Consider the following 15,841-nt stretch of genomic DNA (forward strand, 5'->3'; position numbering starts at 1 on the left):
CTCCTTCCATAGTCACTCCACAGGAATGGGTGTTCCTCTCCCCATTGTTAACCACATTTGAAGGCATCTTTACATAATTTCAGCAAATCCTGAAAAGGAAGCTCAGATTGTTCCTGGACTTCCTGTAGGCACAAATTTAAATTTTAATCTCTATATTTAACTTAAGTATTTATGCAGCAAAAATAAATCCCAACTATTTTTACTCTGTTTTCCAGAAATTTGGAATATAAATTTACATTTTCCTTGATTTTCTTTTCTTCTTCTTATGACTTGTGGTAGCTGGGACTATTCTGTCTGGATATGCTGCTTGGTTGGAAACAACCAGCTGGAAGCCCGAAACAAGTGGTGTACCTCAGGGCTCAGTGCTGGGGCCAGTTCTGTTTAATGTCTTTATTAATGATCTGGACAAGGGGATCGAGTGTACCCTCAACAGGTTTTCAGATGACACCAAACTGGGTGGGAGTGTTGCTCTGCTTGAGGGCAGGAGGCTCTGCAGAAGGGTCTGGACAGGCCGGACCGATGGGCCGAGGCCGAGTGTGTGAGGTTCAACAAGGCTCAGTGCCGGGTCCTGCACCTGGGTCACACCAGCCCCACGCAGCGCTACAGGCTGGGGCAGAGCGGCTGGGAAGCTGCCCAGAGGAAAAGGACCTGGGGGTGCTGGTCGGCAGCCGGCTGAACGTGAGCCAGCAGTGTGCCCAGGTGGCCAGGAAGGCCAACAGCCCCCTGTCTTGTGTCAGAAACCGTGTGGCCAGCAGGACCAGGGCAGTGACCGTCCCCCTGCACTGGGCACTGGTGAGGCCGCCCCTCGAATGCCGTGTTCAGGTTTGGGCCCCTCACTGCAGGAGGGACATTGAGGGGCTGGAGCGTGTCCAGAGACGGGCAGCGAAGCTGGTGGAGGGGCTGGAGCACAAGTGTTAGGAGGAGCGGCTGGGGGAGCTGGGGGTGTTTAGCCTGGAGAAAAGAAGGTCGAGGGGAGACCTTATCGTTCTCTACAACTACCTGCAAGGTGACTGTACAAAGTGGTGTTGGTCTCTTCTCCCAAGTAACAGGTGATAGCACAAGAGGAAACAGCCTCAAGTCACATCAGAGGAGGTTTAGAATGGGTATTGGGGAAAAAATTCTTCACCAAAAGGGCTGTCAAGCACTGGAACAGGCTGCCCAGGGAAGTGGTTGAGTCACCATCCCTGGAGGTATTTAAAAGATGTGTAGATGTGGTACTTAGGGACATGGTTTAGTGGTGGACTTGGCGGTCCTGGGTTAATGGTTGGACTCGACTATCTTAAAGGTCTTTTCCAACCTGAATGATTCTATGATTCTAAAATGTTTTCATGAAAATGTGAAAACCTTTTGTTTTTACAAGATTCATTAAAAAGTTAAAAGATTCTATTTTTGCGGTCCTTAAAAAATGGTCTCAATTTTACTGACAAGAAGTCTTCAGTGTAGTTTTCAAATGTTTTAAAAGGAATATGTTTCACAAAAATGCTTGCCTTTGTCATTCTACCCTAGAATGGTCAAATCTGAAAACTGGAAGATTATACAGAAAACTGAAAATACAGTTTTGACCTAACTCAGGAAGAAAGGAAGAGCAGGAAGATTAATCACATGCAGGTTTTAGTGCCTTTTAATTTTTTTAATGCTGTTTTATTTTCATAGATTAATGATATAATATCAATAAGAAACTCTTCTCTATAAAAGCGCAAATTATTTTTCTTATTTTCTACATGGAAAAATCAAGGAAGAAAAAATTAGGTACAGAATCTGCATAAAGGAGCTCACCAGTGCTGGATGCTTCATATTTGGGATGTTCTGTACTCTCTTAAGATCTGTAGTTCTGAGGCCTTTTCAAAAGGCTGACCTGAATTACTAACTCCAACTTTAACAGCAAGGGAGAAATCATGGGTCTTTTGAAGTTAATAACAAAACTTTCAAGGTTTTCAAGGGAGCTAATTTTTCATCACAAATCTATCTAATGTAGTAAAATCTAGACCATCTAATCCCTAGTCCTGGAATTTAAGCACTAGACTTTCTTTTTACATTTACCACCGAACAGTTCAGAACTGTAAAGAGAATATTTTTTCCCCTATTGATGTAACATCTCAGGGACTGGAAATCTAGGTGGTCCTGCCACCCTTAAGAGAACTGAATTTTTTTAATGGAAATTGGAGCATAGATGAATGAGCTAACAGCAGGGTTCAATTTTAATGACAGCAACAAGGAATTCTGTAATTAAACACATTAAGGCAGAACAACCTCTTTGAATTTCAGAACATCTTTAGTTCATGCTCTAACATCTGTTTTTCTTACACTGCTTTAATCTGCATCCTCCCTTCAGGCATCTTACACTAAGGGCTTGACTGACTCTCCTAGCTGACAGTAGCTGCCATCCTTTTAATTGACAAGGGAGACCACTGTTGAAAGAGATTGGGAAAAGCATTCTCTCTTCCCTCAGGGTCTAAATGCTCTGCTTTTGCAGAACTCCTGCAGGACCTGCTAGCTACAGACTTGACTTGAAAAAACAATTTTTGCAGAATCCAGAGAAGAGCTCACCTGAACTTCTCACACACTCTATAGTCTCTTTTACTTTGGATTTTTGCCCAGTGTCCCAAGGGGAAGAGGTTTTGTGTTTTATTCTCCATGTCTGCTATTTTAGCAGAAAGTGAGACAATCTCCATTTTCACAAAACACTGAAGTGTATGCTTATGTCCCATTGAAATCAGATGCAAATGAGGGTTTGTCTATAATTCTTCTTGTGTATATGGCTATGAGATGTGAGCACACGTGTTTTTTGCAGCATCAGGTCCATTGAATGTACCTTTGAGAAACATAAACCTGATATGGAAAATTGTGTTGAAAATCATGAACAATCTCAAGAAAATAGTTTATTCCCCATTGTACCAAATGCTTTCATACATTTGCCATCTAGTTGTGCTGGTTTTCTTGGACTAGCTCCCATCATATGTATAAAAACTTTAGATTGTATGCTTCCAAGCAAAGAACCTTACCTTCATGTTAGTATTTAACGCATCTGTTGCCAAGTAAGAGCAGTAGTTTTGTTCACTTGTTCTCCCACTTCTGTAATCCCAGCTATTTCACTTAGCCTGCTGTCTAATATCTATCTTTCCTGATTGTATTCATCTTGTTAAATGGCCGCTACCTGGTTATCTGCTCAGGTTAATAGTACAGATCCTTTCCAAATACTGTCTGATGTGTATTGTCAATGTGTTACATTTTTTGTGATCTGTTCTCCTAACCAATATTCATAGTTAGGTACTGCTGACCGAAACATCAGTTATATTCATACATGGCTTTCAAGAAAGACTGAACTTCAACTCTTCAGGACTACTGCAATGATGGTGGAATGATTATGACTAAAAATACGCTAATATTTCCACTTCTTCAGCCAGTGTTCCTGGTTTTATTGTTTTAGTCTTCCAAAGAATGAAAATGGATTAACCAGATGATTTTTTTCTTTTTTCTTTAAAAATCAAACCAAACCAAAACAAACAAAAAATCCCCAAACCAACAATGCTCTAGATCCATTAGTCTAGTCTTTCTTCACTTCTAAAACAAACCAGCTCCTCTGGATAAAATTCCAGACAAAGTAACACGCTTAAAAAAGCAAACTGGTAAAGGCACACAATAAACATTGAACCTTGTTGTTAACTGACTTTTGAAAACAGAAGCCTTGCTGAGATGTTCAGAAGCCATAAATGGCACATTATTTCTCACTGTTAGCTCAACTCTGTATCGTGTTTGCTAGTCATTTTAAATCCAAACATCTCCATCAATCCAATGTGAGCATTTAGCTCATTACAGATTAAAAATGTAAACCAGAGAAACTTCTGAACCAGCGGTAATTATTATTAGGTACAATCATAGCTCTGGCTGACTTTCCTGCTGCACCTGTTGGTTTTGTTTGCTGAAAATAAAAAAGCAAACCATATGTTAAAAAAAAAAAAAACAAAAAACAAAAAAAACAAACCAAGCATTTTGCATTAGAAAGGTATGCTCTCAGGTACTATATTCCATTAGGAAGTGGAAGCCTAGGCTTAATACCATAGGAAAATATACACGGTGCAGCGACAAAAAAATAAACAAATGTTATGAATCACTTTCAAGATGAGATGCACATACCCAGGAAGAACTTGCTCAAAGGGAAGCGATTTCCTCTAGCAGCTTATTCCAGCACACTTAACCTGGACCCTGTGGTGTCCAGAACGCACCTGACACACCGTCCCCCCCAGCAGAGGACTCCCCAGCACCAACAGATGCTCTGCACTGCATCCCCCGCCTCCACCTGCCCCTAGGGCAATATTTGTTTCATTAACCTACAGTAAGCTGAATACATAGATAAACCACACTATTTTGCACACCTCTGTTTTGAAGAGATGTCCGGGATGTGTAACGTTGGCTGGTGCTGTGAGTGTCTCTAATTATTTTTTTCGCTCAGAAACCACATGCAAACTAGTTGGCCCTTGTTGTCTCTTGTCATCTGATGTTACAAAGCAATCTACACTGTCTGTGAGCTTCAGAACACATACTGACAAAAGAAGTAGTTTCCCTGGTAACAAGGACCATATGAAAGCTCTCAGAACATATCCTCCCCAGGAGTTAATTTGTTTCAGATGGGAAAGGTGATTACTTAGAAGAAAAAAGGGAAAACAGCTGAGCTATTTAAGGATGAAATAGTAAAGAGTAAGCAGTGTTATTTGTTCCACTTCTGCTCTTTTAATTTATATGCACATGTTATATATATATTTAAATATAAAAAATATACATTTTTGTATGAACTATCATTGCGTAAGTGCTAATAAAATTCTGTAATGGACTCAGCAGTAAAGAACTTCTCTAAGGGCTTCATTACATCACCAAAAAATGAAAAATCATTTCTCAAATGAAAAGCTTGAATATTTCACAAAGATTCCAAGGACATGAAAAGATGAAAACACTACGGGGCACATGAATACAGGTCTAGCCAAAAGATTAGGAAATGCAATATGATCGGATTGCCAAAAGTAAAGAAATAAAAAACAGAATAAGTAGTGGGAAAAGTCACAATAGCATTTAGAAATAAAGCTACATATGCAGGTATAATGTTCACATGCAGATAACTCTTTTAGGAAAAATTAACCCTTTTTCCTCCAGAATAACTGGAAGTATTATGGCATGATTGACCTAAAGGGTCTTCCAGATGTGGAGTGTGGGCTACTAATGATTTGTGGCTTTCTAGATTTTTCAAACAAATGCTGTGTGACATTGACTGAAAGGGAAAGTTGTCTGTGCATTCATGAGCTGGAGAGCAAATGGTGTCCGCAAAAAAGCATGGCAGAGGCAGGGAGCATTGCACAAGTTATGTTGTTAAATGTGCTCATTGCAATGAACACTTGGGGTGATACTTGGGTATTTCTTGAACTGTTTAATCATTACATCTACAGAGATCCATTGCCATAACATTTCAGTGATTAAGGAATCATGTATGGTTTAAAAAACCCCATCCCTTTGAAAATAAATTAAGTGGAAGGTCAAGACTTCATTGGGAAGGTGAGCAACAAATGAATCAAATATCCTTAAGATGAGAACTTTAACTACTTAGATGTGATTATTGAAATCCAGGGTTTTCTTTGTTGGAACTACAGAGTTTTTCACCATCTTGGGTTTTTATGTGGGGTTTGTTGGGATTTTTTTGGTTCATAGGTTAGTTTGGGGGTTTTTTTGTTTGTTTTTTACAGACCTGTGGGAAAACCAGTACAAAAAATACAGACTTGCCTTGTCCTTTACCGAACACTAAGACTGTCAAAGTTGAGGTAGGGGAAATTAGAAAGATCTATGTCTTTATATTTTTGTCATAACTGTGGTTATTTATCTGATTTTGTTTCCAAGAGGCTATGGCAGTAGCAATTCCTTCATAACGTTAAATCTTTTCCTTTTCCCTGTTAGATAACAGCTTGAATTCATTCAGGTTTTCAAAGACAGCGTAAATCTTTTTTTCTCTAATGGAAGTATAAAAATTAATACTTGGTTGAGAAAGATACAAATAAACAGTTAATGATAATGGACATATTTCAAACCATTTTACTGGGGGGGGGGGGGGGGGGGGGAAGCCTTGACAATGTCTCTTTAATGTCTTTGTTCCCCAAAGAGAAGACATGAGTTAGCTGTTCTTAAAATTCAGTCATATATTTAAAATGTATGAAGGAATTCCTATAAATCTTACTTTTTGTAGTGTGCCACTCCTCAAATTATTTGGAAAGCTGAGCTGAGCTCTAGGCAGGAGTCTGTGGTTTTCTTGCTGAAGAGTTTTTGCTTTCGGGGAGTATGTGTGTTCCAGAATTTCCTCTTGCTCTCCAAGTGTTTCTGGTTACACATCAGGTATATTTCTTTTGTTTTAAAAGACATGGCTGACATGGAGCAAAACTTTGAGGAATGTCTAAGTGCCTTCTAGGTTAAGTCTGAGTTTTAAAAATTATTTAAGCACGCTACCTATAGACAGATATGTTCACCGAAAGATTTCCAGTGTGTCTAAGGAGCTTTAAAATCTCTGTGTGATGGCGTTTCACCATACATACCTGTCCTCTGGGTGAGCTGTTTTGTAATCTTCCTCTCCTAGACCCTAAAGTGGGTGATGAGGTGTCTCAAACTTTCCCACCAACTTTTTTGTCAGACTCTTTCTGTCTGCTCACATGCTGGTGATGTTCCACCCACCTGTGACTGGGTTTGCTTTTATAATAACACTGGAGATAATCTGAAAGTTTAAAATATTTCTTTACTACTTTATCTTTTTTTTTTCCTTTTCTTTAGCACAACCCCTCTAATCCTAGATAGTATACATATTTAGAGAATGTATTTGCTAATGTACACAAAATGAGAGATCTTATTTCTGTCTCCTTCTCAGAGTCTTTCTATTAAAAGTCCTTGTTTGCCACTGCTAAAAGACTGTGGGCTGAGGAGCCCAGTCTCCTTCAAGGAAGATAAAATTGCTCACACTTTCATTTTTACTGCTGTGCTTTCTGTTTCTGAAGGGCTGCCCCCTTACAGAGATGACCTCTCTCTCCTAAAATAGTTTGTGACACCTTTTTCACTCCTGTTCTTTGGATGGTAATTTCCATTCCACAGCCACCTTCTCTCTCTCCCCCATTGCTTTTGGACAAAGAGTCGTTAAAAGTCATTGACACAATTAGAGCAAACTCATTGCCTTACCATTTATCAGTGTTGATCTCCTTCCTGTCTTCTTTGAGCTTTTATTTTTGCGAAGAAGTAGTGGTTCTAAAATACAGATTACACCAGCATAAAGGAAGATGGCAAATTAAAAAATAAAAATTAGAGTTAAGTAGTATTAGTACAGAAATATTTTTTACTCTCACACTAAATATTAATTATTTGTGCTTTTGAGGATTAATTCTGTCCTGCCTACATGTATTTGTGGTTTGTCATATAGCCAAAAAAGAACCAAGACATACGATTGAATTAAAGTATTAATTCATATTCTGATATGAAGTAATACAACCTCATAGTGAAGAAAATCCTCTATGCTAATAAGTAAGTATAGCTTTTTTTTTTTTTTTTTTAATCAGTTCAAGATGCATCTTATCCAATTTTTCCAAGGGGCAGAACAAGAATATATGCCAGCAGAATAGCTGTTGATACCATAAAGCCATCAAATAAAGAACATAATTTCAAACTAAACACTGGAATCCTGTCACAAACTAAACACTCCATCTGGTGCCATTTAACTGAAATAACTTCTTCAAGGCACCACTCCCATGAAACATACAAACTTCAAACAACATTATTTTACTACAAATGTGGGCTATAAAACTTGATAGAAAAAAAAGGAAACCATAAAGTCCTCAAGTTCCCTCTGAGCCTGAGCTAGAATCCAGATCTTCCTGAATTAAGTCACTTTCAACATGTTGCAACAGATCTTCAGACAACTGAGGGTCCCAGTAGATATAAGTTTTATTTTCATAATTCATCCTCAGCTTGGCTGGGAACAAAGTAGCCATATCCACATTTTTGGCAAGAGAACTTTCTTTACTGGAATAAAGGTCTGCCTCTTCAATGGGGTGTTTGGCAAGGGATCAGGAAAAAATAATATCTGATTTCCTTTACACTTGACTTCCTTTTTTTTTCTTTCAAGGTTTAGTAAGAACTCTCTCTTCATCCTTCAAATCCTCCAGCCAAACTATTATTGCTTTGTTAGCTCCTTTTTGATCCACTCACATACCCAATCATTTATATCTGCTTTACAAATATTGTATTTTTAATGATACTGAAACCTGTGTGCTTTGAAAATATATTTTTTTTCCCTTCAACTTCACAATTTACTAGAATCTGAAATTCTTTTACCCTCAGGAATATTATTATGCCAACATCATAAACCCGCATTTTATTTTCCAGCATAACAGTGAGTTTTATTTTCTTTTACAAGACTTGAAACATTCATAGAGGACCTCTGCTCAGTACATAACTTTTGTCTCTACAACCTCCTTTCCTTGGGTATTTTTCTACTCTAATTATATACCAACCTATGCTGTGGACCCTCTCTTCCCGCTAACCGTATTTAACCCCATCAGAGCCAGCATGATATTCCTTCCATAGTAGACTCCCACATATTTATTAGTATTATAAAGAAATGCGAGGGGTTTGCTACAATAATTCAGCCTTCATAAACTAAACATGAGTGCTGTTCCTGCACTAAACTGAAAGAAAGCATTAGAAATTTTTGTTGCTAGTTCATAACTGTAAAAATTATTATGTGGAAATTTGTTCTTACACCAGTCTGAGCAAAAATGAGAAAGAAATACTTAACTAACAAAACTCACAGCTCAGGAACATGGACCTCTGCAGATTTCTACAGAAGACCATAAACATACTGCTACCTACAACGAATTTCCCTGACACAGGCATTCGCCTCATTTCCCTCTGAAATAGAAAATGCACAGAAACCTGATGGAAATTCTCTGGTTTAGGAGACTAAACTAGGGAGGTTATGGCCTATTTGGAGCTTGAATGAAGCCATGTTTTACCTGAAAGTCATGAAAGACAGCAGACTGGGAGAGGAAGAATTTATATACTGTGCTGGATAACCCCATGCTTTGGAGCTGGATGAAAACAAGTAGCTGCAACATTCACAGAGGTATGTTATCCAGGACAGTAAAGCTAGGATGGTTTACAAAAATGCATCTATTAAATATGATACAGAACAGGGTGAAAATTTAAGTAAAACCAACAACAGCAACAAATAAAAAAGAAAACTTTTGAGAAAGTTGCAAGCAACTGAACAGAGAGTTTTACATTACATTACTGTTCTCAACTTTATCCCATACAACATATAATAGAGAGGAGGAGATTTGTTATTATGCAAAGCCATAGTGCTACAGGGGAATTACATATAATAAAAAACTAATAGAAATTTTAATAGTGGTGACGTACCAAGGCCAATTTTAAAATGCTTATAACTGTATTTTAAATTCAGTTGTACTTGCAGGCATATATCTAAGGTTTTAACAGAATGAGATGCTGAGGGAAGCTCTCAAGGGTTCCTAGAAGCAACTTGTTAAAATTCTGTCACCAAATTGAAGGGAAATTGAGGATAATTTTAAAGCCTCTAATGCAATTCCTACTTTCTCTGGGTAGTAAAAACCATCCCCACTAGAAATGATTGGTCCCTGGTAGTCATGAAAACAACTAACAAAGAGTAATTTATTTTGCTTTTTCAAATGCGCAGCGCTGGTCCCAATTACATTATCAAAAATGTCTTGAAGATAATATATCCCAGGCACCTACAAGGTCTTCATGTCCACCCCCTTTTCAATTACATGAGCTGAAGATTGTGCCGTTGTGTCACTAGACAAGTGTGTATGTTTTTGTTTCCTTGGTCAAAGGAAAGCTTGGGGGTTGGTTTGTTTCTTTTTAATGGGTAAACATATAAATAGATTTTCTGGTCAAGCTCTCCTCTACAAGTATGAGGATGGTGGGTAAATTTAACACAAACTATAGGAGAAAATATATGTTTGTGCCTGATGGCAGTAGAGTGAAGAGAATTAATGCATTACAGCATTGTCCCTTTGATGCACCTGAATATGCAGTGACTTACATATGATCTTAAAGACTTTGTGGTTGACTCTGAAACAACATCATGCTTCATTCAGTTTCACTGTGTGTTCTGTTGTGCCTTTCACCAATACAGAAGGAGATTTTTGTGTGAAAATTTAGGCTCCAGTCCTGTAAATACACAGGCACTTCAGTAGTTGAATAACCCTATTGCCTTCTGGGGGACCACTCGTATTTGAAGAGAAGCAGTCACATCTGCATTTGCAAGAAAAGAGTGTGATTAAAATATTATGGACAATATGCATTAACATTATTTCTGTTCAAGGAAAAATGGCTGAATCTACCTCTTCTATAGCAGTGGTATGAAATTAGAACTTGTTTGCTTGCTGGTTTTCCTCAGTAGCCATAATCATATCTTTTCCAACTGATGCAATTTTTCTGTATCTCTTGTTTTGAGATAAGGCAAACTATAAATATTGAAAAAAATGTTTAAAACATAAGCAAGAATTAATATTTTGGGATAATGCTAAGTCAAGATCAATAAAATACCTTTAATAGATGATATTCTAATAACATCATAGATGTTAAGTATTTACTCTTAGCATAAAACTCACAAGGTGTATGTACTCTGAATGTAATAAACCAAATGTTTACATTTTTAAGTTGCCCTGTAATATTGTGAGAGATTTTAAAGGCCAGTACATCAGAGGAAAATAAATATTCACCCTGAAACTACAGAATTCTATGCACCCTTGGACACCAAAACTGTCCTGGTAAAATTAGGTAGCCAAAACCCAAAATGTATATTCACCTAACATATTCCTAAAGTATTTCCTAATGTAGTCCCTAGTATGTCTCTTTAAGATGCATAGGACAGAACTTATTATCTATGACAGAAACAAAGTAATCTGGTTGAGTAAATATTTTAAATTATGATTTTCCTCTGTAAGAAATATACAGAAATATTTCGCATAGGATTTCAGTGGTGAGCTATTCCCATACTTGCACATTGTGAAGGAATTTTTTATTTTGATTAGGATACTTTTCACAAGATGTAGTAAATATTCAGATTTTTCAGTTGTACCCACCTTAAATGTCAATAACAATGTTGCCAGTGGCTTTAATAGCAGCAAATCAATACCATGTTGCAGCTTATCCAAATGAGCATACAGTAGCTGAGAGAACAGGAATTTAGTCTGAATACTTGGTCAGTCTTAATGCTGTCTTCTAACCTGTCTGCATTAAAACATGTTTTAAAGTACATAACTGCATAGTACTGTTCTTATTAATTAACTGATGATACAACAGAAAATATATTTTTTTGAGAACTTCCACTTTCAGGTTGAGTACGAGCATGAAAGATTTTCGTTCAAAAGGTGAATGGAAATAACAGAACACTTTTATGAGGGTTATTCCGTCGTCACAACACAGTTAGAGACTGAGCATGTTTAACGTGTATATTGTGGTATTAGCACTGATTGATACATATAATACACTAGCAATGTAAAGTGACTGCATTTTTTTCAAGTAAATGGAATAACTGTATGTAAAACAAGAGTTTCCAAAGCCTGGGTCTCAGTTTGTGCCCATTAAAATCAGTAAGGCCTCTGTAATAGTTAGAGTCAACTGGAAAATGTTACACATTAGGACTACCACACCTTTAATTCTGCAAGTATTTTACTTGCACAGCTTGTGCATTGTTTTTCAGTCAATCTACAGGTCTTTTAAGCACTTCAGTCATGCTCCAAAGCATTGGCACCGTTCTCTCCAAATAATGTGTAGAAGGGAATTAAATTATAGGAACTTTTGTTCAATTACAGTTTCAACTGATAACACGGTGCCATACACCCCCACAATACCTCTGTTTCTCCTGTTTAAAGAAGGTTAAACTGTGTAGGAGTACAGATGTTCACCATATGTAAAAAACCCCTTTCAAATAAATGGTGTATGGCAATGGTCAGTCCTAAAGAGAACACAATCTGTAAACATCAGTTGGACAGACCAAGTTTTAATTTTACTGATTAAAATAGCTATGACAACAGAAACACGACAGTGTTTTTTGTATGAGTACTCCATAGGCTTCAAAATCATCATATAATACTCTATACTCTTGCAGACATACTTCTGAGAGTCATTCAGAGGAATCCTTGCTGACAAAATGCAAGTCATAAATACAACTGACCCATGTGATCTTTTCTCCTGTCATTTACAATTCCACCTTTCGCCAGTATCTTTGTATATTTTCACATTTTCCTCCAGAGTAGGCAACAAACTTAATATTGTTCTTCAGGAAATTTCAGATATGTGGACAGTCAAAAGCCAGCTGGAACTGGTGGACCAATATAAATGGTTTTACCAGCAGTTAATAAACATCATTATATATCTTGGTACAAGCCACAGCTACATGCAGCTTTTTAAGTAGCATCTATGATCAGTGACCACAGATGACATCAAGGAATGTGGTTTATGGCAACAAAGAGAAGCATCCTGTCTCCAGAAACAGGAGGAGTAAACTATTGATGAAATGGTTCCTCAGAGCTAACTATTTCAAAACTTTTTGAGAGAATACAGACATTTCAAATACATGCATGCATGCATTTAAACATACATGCAAAATATGCAAAGTGAGGCTGTGATGCTTGTACAAAAAATACAGCAAACTTGGTATAACTCCTTTGATGTTGCTCAGCCCAGAAAACATGCCTGTTTCATCCTAATATGACTGAGATAATTTCCTTAGTCTGAGAATTTAAGGATGTCCTGCAGTTGAAGTCATCCAAGAACTAGAAAGTACCTCTAAAACTGGGGTTACAAATCTTATGTATGGATAGAACTGTAGAATTTTAAAATTAATGTCACTCTTTATTACATTTAAAATTTATGTCTTCATCCAATTGAGATATACTCTTAGATTTAGTCCTTTGACAAATCAGAGCCCTGACAAAGGAATTGAGAGACTGAAGGTGAGCTGGTTTGGACTTTAAATTTGGCAAAAGGCTCTTAAGATCACCCTTAGGAATATGTATGGTGGTGTTACTCTACGTGGCCCCAAGTGACCACTGAGAGATTTGTTATTTCACTTTAGGCTACTCTTTTTTTTCTTTTTTTTTTTCCTGGGGATTGAATTTTAAAGATGAGAACATTATAGTTTCAGGACAAAGGTTCAACCTGAACATCCAGTTTCCCTGTGGGTTTCAGAGAAATTGTTTTTGTGATCTTGTGCCTAAGAATGAATTGAATGTAACACAGCAGGCATTGGGTAACACAATACTGACATTCAAAAACAATTAAAGTGGCCCCAGATTTATTAATAGCCAGGGAATATTCTGTTTTCTAAAACAGATGCTTTAGTTATACCACAGAAATCTGATACACAACAGTTGTTATAGAATCTAGCCATATATAGTTTATAACAGTAAGAGTTATTGATCATTGTCTTAATTTAATTTGCTTTATTTGACCATTCACCCATAGTCTTTCAAAGACTACATTAATTATTTAAGCCTGAGATATCTGGTAATAGCTAATTAGTCATTAGTATAAGTCAGTGGAACAGATTTTTTAATTGGAAGAGTAGCTTTTATCATGTACCAAAGTGAGAAATGAATTTGAACTAGATTAAGCCACAACTCTTCAAGGCATCTGGGGGCAGAAGACATCACAGACCAGTGATACTTTATGTAATAGAAGTCCATAAGAGGAAATAAAAGAAACAAAGAAAATGTATTCCCTTTTTTTTTATGTTGTTTAAGCAAGATTGTGGTTGGAAATTGGAATTCCTGGCGTGTTTCCCCAGATACATTCTGCAAATATATTCCTAGTTTGTTGAAAACACATTTCACCTACTAACATACAACTAAATGCTATTCTGCTGCCATGCTTCCTTAGATAAGCTGGTATTTTCAACTGCCATTCAAAACATATTGGAAGTTTTGCTAGCATTTAGTTTATATTGTTGTGTATCAGTCTAGGTAGTTCTTTTATTTGCACAAGATATCTAACACTCTTCTCTTTGATTCTCTTACTTGGCTTTTTTGTCTTTCACATCAAGCCTGAACTTCTGTCCTTGGCCTTCAACTTGTCCTTCTTTGTCATCCCATTGTAGCCTGTCTCAGCATCTTTTGCATACTTTTGCATAACTTCTGTGTACCTATTTGTTCTGGAATCAGATCCATGTGCTATTTATGTTAATTAAAATAACTTTTTTTTTCATTATCTTGTTCTGTCCGCTAATGCTAATTAATTTGAACAAAGATGTTGTTATCTACCCAAATGAAAACACAGCAACGTGCTTCTGTAGATCTCTCCCATAGATCTTCCTATGCCTTTTTGGATGGATATATCTGATCTGTATATTTAGACTATAAAATCCTCATGGCAGGAGTTATGTCTCCATCTCTTCCTGATTCTGTGAAGCAGCACAATGCTGGCACCTAGAAAATAATTTGTAATAAGAATAATAAACTGTGTTTTGCCAGGCATGATCTAATGATGTCCTTTCTAGATTATGTGGCAAGTGTCAGAGACACAAGGTACTTTTTTCTTGAATGAGGACAGTTTCTCAGAAATATTTGTATTTTAAATGGTTAAAATATTTGGGGTTTTTTTTTGTTTTGTTTAACCAAATTTCTTTTTCAAACTAAACTTGTTTAAACAATACAGCTGACCTGATTCTCACCTCAGATAACTGGCAAAAGAGGCACTTTCAAACTGGGACTTCAAAGCATTCCAGAAAAATCTCACATGGATTGCTCCTCACACTTGAAGGTAAATTAGGTCATTGAAAAGGATGTAAATGAGTTCTAAACACAGGTAATTCAGAGCTTAGAGTTAAAATGTCGACAATTGTATCATTATAATAATAGTAAAATTCTTTCTTCTTGATTCTCTTGCACCCTTTGACTGCCTCCATCTGTTCAAGGCAGTTGAGTACATCCATAAGTTTTTGGAAAACTTAAGCCTAATTTTATGTTGTGTTTTATAGCACATGATGGTTCTTTTCCATACTGAGACATCTTTTTCCTCTTCAGAACCCAAACTCTCTATGTGTACATAAATGTTGAAAAATATTAATTATTTTCCCTAATTCATAATTAATATATGATAGTTCTATTCAGTCTGGCTGAGCTCCATAGCAGCCCTCACAGTGCTGTGCTTTGTATTGGTAGCTAGAAAGGTGGTGATAACACACACACCAGTGTTCTGGCTGCTGCTGAGCAGCACTCACACAGCATCAAGGCTGGCCCTCCAACATTCCCCACCCCTCACCAGTAGGTTAGGGGTGAGCAAGATTGGGAGGACATATAGCCAGGACAGCTGACCCAGACTAACCAACAGGATTTTCCATACCATATGACATCTGCTCAGATATAAAAGCTAAGAGAAAGGAAAAGGAAGGGGAGGCATTCATTATTTATGACGTTTACCTTCCAGAGCAACTGCTACGTGTGCTGAAGCCCTGCTTTTGTTGAAGTGGCCAAACGTCACCTGCTGATGGGAAGTAGAGAATAACATCTTATGTTTTCCTTTGCTTCCACATGAGCGACTTATGCTGTTGCTTCATTAAACTGCTTTTATCAAGATAACTTTTATTCATCTTATTTTCTCCTGCCCTGTTCTGCTAGGGAGGGGTGATAGAGCGGATTGGTGGGCGCCTGGCATCCAGCTACAGTAAACTCACCACAGATACAATCTATACTATTAAAAGTTTGCCCTGAAAAATATTCCACATATCATTGCTGGAGCCAGATAATACCTAAGGAAAGGCTGGTCATTAAGTGTTCTTGCT

The sequence above is a fragment of the Falco naumanni genome, chromosome 3 (genome assembly GCF_017639655.2).
Source record: "Falco naumanni isolate bFalNau1 chromosome 3, bFalNau1.pat, whole genome shotgun sequence".
Taxonomy (NCBI): domain Eukaryota; kingdom Metazoa; phylum Chordata; class Aves; order Falconiformes; family Falconidae; genus Falco; species Falco naumanni.